Genomic DNA, 8,356 nt, shown 5'->3' with positions numbered 1-8,356 from the left:
TCCCCTCTAAAAATTCTAAAATTTAATACGTGTATTCCAGCCTCCCAACCTTTTTTGTATTTCAGAAGCTCACTACGTCGAATGTATTAAATCTTCCCTACGTATATGTGGCTCATACTCCCTTCTAACCTCAGTGGAAGCAGGACCACATAGGTTTTCGAGAGGATTCATATACGTTTCAGTCTAACCATACTGGTGTATATCAGTTTCTTCCCTACTACGACTGTGAAATAGTTTAACGTTTATTTGATTTTTCATATTTTACCGTTTACTGTTTGGCGGATCAGTAAGTATGTTGCCATTAACAATATCGAAAACATGAAAACTTTATCACGATAGATATAACCAGCTGTTTGGCTTTTTTTCATAAAAACCTTAATACTAGACCATTGTGTTACAGCTGTCCTCGTTGTTTTTGAAAATGTGATCTACAGTAAAAGCACTCCAAATCTTTTAACTGTATTCTCAGACACGGTGAACTGCACGAACGATGCGATGTTATTAAGCACACAACATGTTCATGAATAAGACACCTGGAGAGTACATTAACGGGCGTTACCTTGTAAGCTGCACAACGCATTTTGTCAAAGGCTGCAACGAAGCAGATCAAAGGCAAGCGCGATGATAAAGCGAAAGGTGCTGCATACAGAACAGGTACTGCGCCACACGGAACAATAGCTCGTGTTCTGAAAGTGAGATCCGTGTTAGTAGCCTCTCAAACGAGGTGAAGCTCACTGTGTAGTAGAAATTTTTCACATTTTACCGTGCTTTGGACGACAACCTATACACGTGAAATAAAGTAGTTTGGTCAAGCAGTACAAAGAAGTACGAGAAAGCAGTTGGAATTGTGCATGATTATGCTGAGAGAAGAGTTACTCATCTTTCCCTGCTTTCTTAAAAGCTCGAAAAAAAACTAAAAAGAGAGCTTATCAAGAGGAGCAGAACTCAGGAACGTAATTTAGGTACAACATCTACGAAACGAAAACTGCTCTCTAGCGGAAATAACTAATGTATATCTTTTAGGAAATATTCGTTGAAACTTTCTGCAACTAACGACACTTAGTTTATCAGAAAGTTTCTGAACAGCGTAAATTTCGCAGCAGAAGGAAAAGTCCCTTCTGGAAACATACCTTAGTCTGTGGCTGACTCAATTTTGATCTTCCCCACCCACTTTTTCTACGGTGTTACTCCAGATATTGAGGACAGCTCCCTTCGAGATAGGAAAGCCGCGGAGAAGTACCAGCAGAAGCAGAACTACGAGGGCGTGTCGTGAGTCCTGCCTAGACAGCTCAGTCAGAAGACTGGTGACATTGGAATATGATGCATTCAGTAGCAGTCTAGACCGGTATGTATTTTTATTCTTTCAGGAAACCTGGAGTGTGACAAGCGCAAAGGGTTTGGGGTGCTGAACCACGTTTAACTGCAGTAGGAAGGAAAAGAAAGCATTACCGCTCAAGAGGTGACGACTAGAAGTTCAGATGCGTTCCACTAAACCTAACTGAATGGTTAAACGACATTTCTTTGTTGCTACCCACCTGCGTAATTTCAATGTACGAGTCAATCATTCTGTTCCAGGGAGTAATTCCATTATTACTCTACAAATAATATCTCATTCCTACATAAATTATGTTTAAATGATTTCCTCAACATCAAAGCAGTCTCTAAAACGCGGCATCGATCAATGACAAGGTATTCTAGCATGCCGAGAAGGGCAGCTGTTCACAAATGGTTCAAATGGCTCTGAGCACTATGGGACTTAGCTTCTGAGGTCATCAGTCCCCTAGGACTTAAAACTACTTAAACCTACCTAACCTAAGGACATGACACACATCCATGCCCGATGCAGGATTCGAACCTGTGACCGTAGCGGTCGCACGGTTCCAGACTGTAGCGCCTATAACCGCTCGGCCACTCCGGCCGGCAAGGGCAGCTGTGCTCAGTATGTTGATTAGTAACTGCCTGGTACCATATATCTTCCATTTATCTGCCCAGTCATGCGATTAAAATATATTGCAGCAGTAGCACTTGAAATTGATTTCTTGTGCATAAACGCTTCCCTACAAGAACGCGCCAGCGAGTTCAGTTGGAATGGTGTTTAATCATGTTATGTTAATAAATATTTCATCTTTACCGCATTAATTAAATTATACTATAGAGAACGGAATACTCTTCTACCGTTGTAACAAAAGGCGATTCGTTACTGTACCTAGATTAATTCTTCCGGAATTTCACCGCTTTTCGAGCTTACTCAGAACTCATTGTCTTTACAAAACGATATGACTCCAGCCACATTCGACAAGGCGCGTATATCAGACCCGTTTCTGCTTCTCTGACAGACGCGCTGCAGATTGAAACTCTTTCATACCAACTCCTCTCGCAAGGCTGGAAATAAAAGCTAGAATGCAAAGGACAGGAAGGAGTGTTTACAGTCTGTGGGAAAATTGCTCTTTTATCAGTCCAATAAATGAAACAAACTGAATGTAGATACATTTTTATTCGAGTTTTGAAGGGAAAGGACATGATAAAAGGGCGGATGGGGAAAAATGATTGCGTTACAAAATTTGCTCATATTGTCCTTTATTGTTTTTGCATTAAAAAGATGGTGCGAACGTATTTTGCTTACTTTTACGCATTTAGAGACACAATTAATCCCATCTGAGACATTATGTTTACTGTTGTAGTACCTAAATTTCTTGTATTATCTCAGTTTAATGTTTTCTATCCAACTTCTTAAAATCACGTGGACACTAACATTAAACAGGTGCTACCATCACCTACGATGAAATATGACAGTGGTTTTCGCTAAGATTACCTGTTGTTTTGTCTTCTCCTTTCCGAAAACTGAGACAACACTAGAGGAATTGAGTTCTTGTTCGTCAGTAAAAGCAGAAAAAGCTCTGCCAATATGCCAATATATGATATTACATGCCTCGTAATTAGTATGATAATCATGTGGCCTACGTACTTACAATATATTCATGAGGGAATGTATAATGAGTGCATACTCGGAGACAATCCTATGATGCTCAAACCTGAATAAACAAGGACAAGGTAGTTTAGACACTACGTTTGTTCATTCTGTGCTTTATAAATCGAAAGAGTTTTTTATGTTCGCATAATCCTATCTACAGGAGAGAGAAGTGTAAATAGTATTGGAAGCTATGACAGTCGTTGGCCCACGAAGTAGGCGACAAGGTTAACAATCGCTACGATATTTTTTAAGAGACTAAAGTAAAAAACACTCAGCCAAAAAGCTAAGTAATCCTTTAATTGCTAAAGAACTGCAAATGAAGGGGAATGCCATACTATGAATGAGCCTTTCGTGTTTCATCCACATTACGAATTGTAAATATCCTACAAAACTTTGCAGATATTAGTTAGCGGCTTGTTTTTGTCGTCATCGTGGCTGCTGGGAGAAGCGCTATCCGGCATAATCAAACTTAGAATTATTTGTTTGTTTTATGGAGGAGCATATCCCAGTGTCGAGTTCGTTCACCCTCAACGCTGAATGTCGTACCTGCTATTCAGTTACTGGAAACCTCGTGTCTGCAGTGCGTCAGTGTAATGCTTTGTGTTTAATGTCAGTCGTCTTAGTTTAATATTTTTCATTAAAGGTAGGCGCATATAGTAGCTGTTCTAAATGTTTTAAAGGCGAGTTACTTTGGCGTTTCTACATCTCATCTATATCTACGTGATTACTCTGCTATTCACAATAAAGTGCCTGGCAGAGGGTTCAATGAACCACCTTCATGCTGTCTCTCTACCGCTCCACTCTCGAACGGCACGCGGGAAAAACGAGCACATAAAATTTTCCGAGCGAGCCCTGATTTCTCTTATTTTATCGTGATGATAATTTCTACCTATGTGGGTGGGTGCCAACAGAATGTTTTCGCAATCGGGGGAGAAACCTGGTGATTGAAATTTCATGAGAAGATCCCATCGCAACGAAAAACGCCTTTGTTTTAATGATTGCCACTCCACGTATCATGTCTGTGTCACTATCTCCCCTATTTCGCGATAATACAAAACGAGCTGCCCTTCTTTGTACTTTTTCGATGTCATCTGTCAGTCCCACCCGATGCGGATCCCACACCACACAGCAGTACTCCAGAATAGGGCTGACAAGCGTAGTGTAAGCAGTCTCTTTGGTAGACCTGTTGCACCTTCTAAGTGTTCTGCCAATGAATCGCAGTCTTTGGTTTGCTCTACCCACAACATTATCTATGTGATCGTTCCAATTTAGGTTATTTGTAACTGTAATCCCTAAGTATTTAGTTGAATTTACAGCCCTCAGATTTGTGTGACTTATCGCGTAATCGAATTTTAGCGGATTTCTTTTAGTACTCATGTGAATAACTTCGCACTTTTCTTTATTCAGGGTCAACTGCCACTTTTCGCACCATACAGATATCTTATCTAAATCATTTTGCAATTCGTTTTGATCATCTGATAACTTTACAAGACGGTAAATGACAGCATCATCTACAAACAATCTAAGACGGCTACTCAGATTGTCTCCTATGTCGTTAATATAGATCAGGAACAATAGAGGGCCTATGACACTTCCTTGAGGAACGCCGGATATTACTTCTGTTTTACTCGATGACTTTCCGTCTATTACTACGAACTGTGACCTTTCTGACAGGAAATCATGAATCCAGTCGCACAACTGAGGCGATACTCCGTAGGCACGCTTGCGAGGAACGGTGTCGAAAGCCTTCTGGAAATCTAAAAATATGGAATCAATTTGACATCCCATGTCGATAACACTTATTACCTCATGAGTATAAAGAGCTAGTTGTGTTTCACAAGAACGTTATTTTCTGAATCCGTGCTGACTATATGTCAATAAATCGTTTTCTTCGAGGTACTTCATAATGTTCGAATACAATATATGTTCTATAACCCTACTGCAAATCAACGTTAGTAATTTAGACCTGTAATTCAGCGGATTACTCCTACTTCCCTTTTTGTTTATTGGTGTGACTTGAGCGATTTTCCAGTCTTTAGGTACGTATCTTTCAGTGAGCGAGTGGTTGTATATAATATCTAAATATGGAGCTATTTTATCAGCATGCTCTGAGAGGAATATGACTGGTATCCAATCTGGACCGGAGGCCTTGCCTTTATTAAGTGATTTAAACTGCTTTGTTACACCGAGGATATCTACTTCTATGTTTCTCATTTTGGCAGTTGTTCTTGATTGGAATTCAGGAATATTTACTAGGTCTTCTTTGGTGAAGGAGTTTCGGAAAACCGTGTTTAATAACTCTGCTTCAGTGGCACTGTCATCAGTGACTTCACCGTTGTTATCGCGCAGTGAAGGTATTGATTGTGTCTTGCCACTGGTGTGCTTTATGTATGACCAGAATCTCTTTGTCTTTTCTGCCAGATTTCGAGGCAATTTCGTTGTGGAAATTATTTAAAGCATCTCGCATTGAAGTACGCGCCATATTTCGAACTTCTGTAAAACTTTGCCAATCTCTGGCATTTTGCGTTTTTTTAAATTTGGCATGCTGTTTTCGTTGCTTCTGCAACAACGATCTGACCCGTTTTGTGCACCATGGGGGATCAGTACCACCACTTATTAATTTATGTGGTATATATCTCTCAATTGATGTTGATACTATCTCTTTGAAAACGTTCCACAACTATTCTACTCTTCCATGATCAGATCGGAAGGAGTGAAGACTGACTCTTAAAATGGCGTTAAGAGCATTTTTATCAGTTTTTTTTCAATACATATACTTTGCGTTTCTTTTTGATGGTTGTAGTTGCTACGGTATTCAGCCTAGCAGCAACTGCCTTGTGGTCGCTAATCCCTTTATTCGTCACAATACTCACTATTGTCCAGGATTATTTGTTGCTAAAAGGTCAAGTATGCTTTCGCAACAAATTACGCTTCGAGTGGGCGCATGAACTAATTGTTCAAAATAATTTTCTGAGAAAGCATTCTGTACAGTTTCTGATGATGTTTTAGCCTGCCGCCGCCTTTAAACGTATTATTTTTCCAGAATATCGAGGGTAGATTGAAGTCACCACCGACTATAATTGTATGAGCGGGGTACTTGTTTGAAATGAGACTCAAGTTTTCTTTGAATTGTTCACCAACTATACCGAGTCGGGGGGTTGGTAAAACGATCGAATTACCCACACTATTTCACATAAACTATCTACTTCAATTTCGCTATAAGGCAAACTACCTCTGACAGCAATAAATACTCCACCACCAACTATATTTAATCTATCCTTTGTGAATACTGTTAGAGCGCTAGAGAAAATTTCGTTTGAACTTATCTCCGGCTTTAGCCAGCTCTCTGTACCTACAACTATTTGAGCTTCAGTGCTTTCTATTAGGACTTGGAGCACTTCTTTCCCAACATAGCTACGACAATTTACAACTGCCATACCAATCGTTTCTACAACTACCGTACTGTGTTTTACCTGCCCACTTTCTGACGGACGTCCCTTCTGTGGTTCCCTAAGACCCTCTAACCTAAAAAACCGCCCAGTCCCTTCCACACAGCCCCCGCTACCCGTGTAGAAGCCTCCTGTGTGTAGTGGACTCATGACCTATTAGGCGGAACCCGGAAACCCACCACCCGTTGGCGCAAGTCAAGGAATCTGCAGCCTACACGGTCACAGAACCGCCTGAGCCTCTGATTCAGATCCTCCAGTCGGTTCTGCACCAAAGGTCCGCAGTGGTTCTATCGACGATGCTGCAGATAGTGAGCTCCGCCTTAATCTCGAAAGCAAGGCTGGCAGTCTTTACCATTTCCGCTAGCCGCCCGAAAACTGAAAGAATCTGCTCTGATCCAAAGCGACACACGTCATTGGAACCGACATGAGCCACCACCTGCAGTTGGCTGCACCCTGTACTCTTCATGGCTTCCGGAAGCACCCTTTTCACATCCGGTATGACTCCCCCGGAATGCACACGGAGTGCACACTGGCTTCCTTCCCCTCCTTGGCAGCCATGTTCCTAAGGGGCACCATTACTCGCCTAATGTTGGAGCTCCAACTACCAGAAGACCCACCCTCTGTGAATGTCCAGACCTTGCAAGCCGAGAAGCTTCCTCTGGAACGGGGTGGACGACTGCATCCGGCTCAGAGACATCGTCAGCCACAGATAATGCCAGAAACCTGTTCGCCAACCGAACCGGGGAGGCCTTACTATCGGCACCTCGGAAAGTTTTTCGCTGACTGCTAGACTTTGGAATGATCTCCTACTCCACCACGGGTGAGGCGTCGACCTCTGTGCAGGAAGTACCCGGGGAGGTCACAGCAGTGGACCGATCGGAGGGCACGTGGGACGTGCTCGACGTCCCTCGCATCCCCGCGTCCGATCCCCCACAGTGACGCCCCTGGCAGCAGCCTCAAGCTGTGTGACGGAAGCCAACGCAGCCTGAAGGTGTGAGCGAAGGGTCGCCAGCTCAGCTCTCATCTGTACAGAACAATCACAGTTCCTATCCATTACTGAACTACTCCTGTTTGAAGCTTTTAAAAATATGTAACAACCGAACGTTGTACTCGCCTTAGTAGTAGCAGGAACTACCAGTGCGCTCTCGCTGACGGTCTAACTGACACTGAGCTATTCTAACCAAACAAAAGTTTGCACGATACGAGAGTCGATACAACGGTCGATAGCAACGGCGGTACTGTACATTAAACTTATTCAAATAAAAGGTTGTGCCTAGTAAGCACTCGAACACGCAAAAAATTACAAAAATGAACTAGTAACTACACAGATAACTAAAAATAAGTCGCTCCTGTTTGAAGCTCGTAAAAATATGTAAAAAGCGAACGGTGTACTCTCCGTAGTAGTAGCAGAAACTAGCGATGCGCTCTCTCTGACGGTCTAACTGACACTGGTGTGATGTCATGTAGTATTTTGTTTGGACTTAACATTTCCTGACGAAGTATATAGCATGCTGTCGTTCAAATGTTTCAAATGGCTCTAAGAACCGTGGGACTTAACATCTGAGGTCATCAGCCCCTTGACTTAGAACTACTTAAACCTAACTGACCTAAGGCCCGAAGCAGGATTCGAACCTGGGACCGTAGCATCAGCGCGGTTCCGGAATGAAGCGCCTAGAACCGCACGGCCACAGAGGCCGGCATGCAGTTGTTAAAAATAAACAACGTGGAACCTGTGGTTAAGGAACTGCACCTTTTCATTGACACCTACGGAAGTTAAAACCGCAACACTTCAGTGCGCTTTCTCCTTACAATGTTTGCAACTGGTGGAGTTATAATGCTTCTTATTGCGAAAGCATTACTGTCTTCAATGTGATTGCAATTTCGAGACTACGAAAAGGAAGTCTGACATCTAGACAGAGGTTATAGACCACAATAA

Source organism: Schistocerca nitens, chromosome 4 (genome assembly GCF_023898315.1).
Source record: "Schistocerca nitens isolate TAMUIC-IGC-003100 chromosome 4, iqSchNite1.1, whole genome shotgun sequence".
Taxonomy (NCBI): Eukaryota; Metazoa; Arthropoda; class Insecta; order Orthoptera; family Acrididae; genus Schistocerca; species Schistocerca nitens.
Note: the sequence above shows the minus strand (reverse complement) of the source record.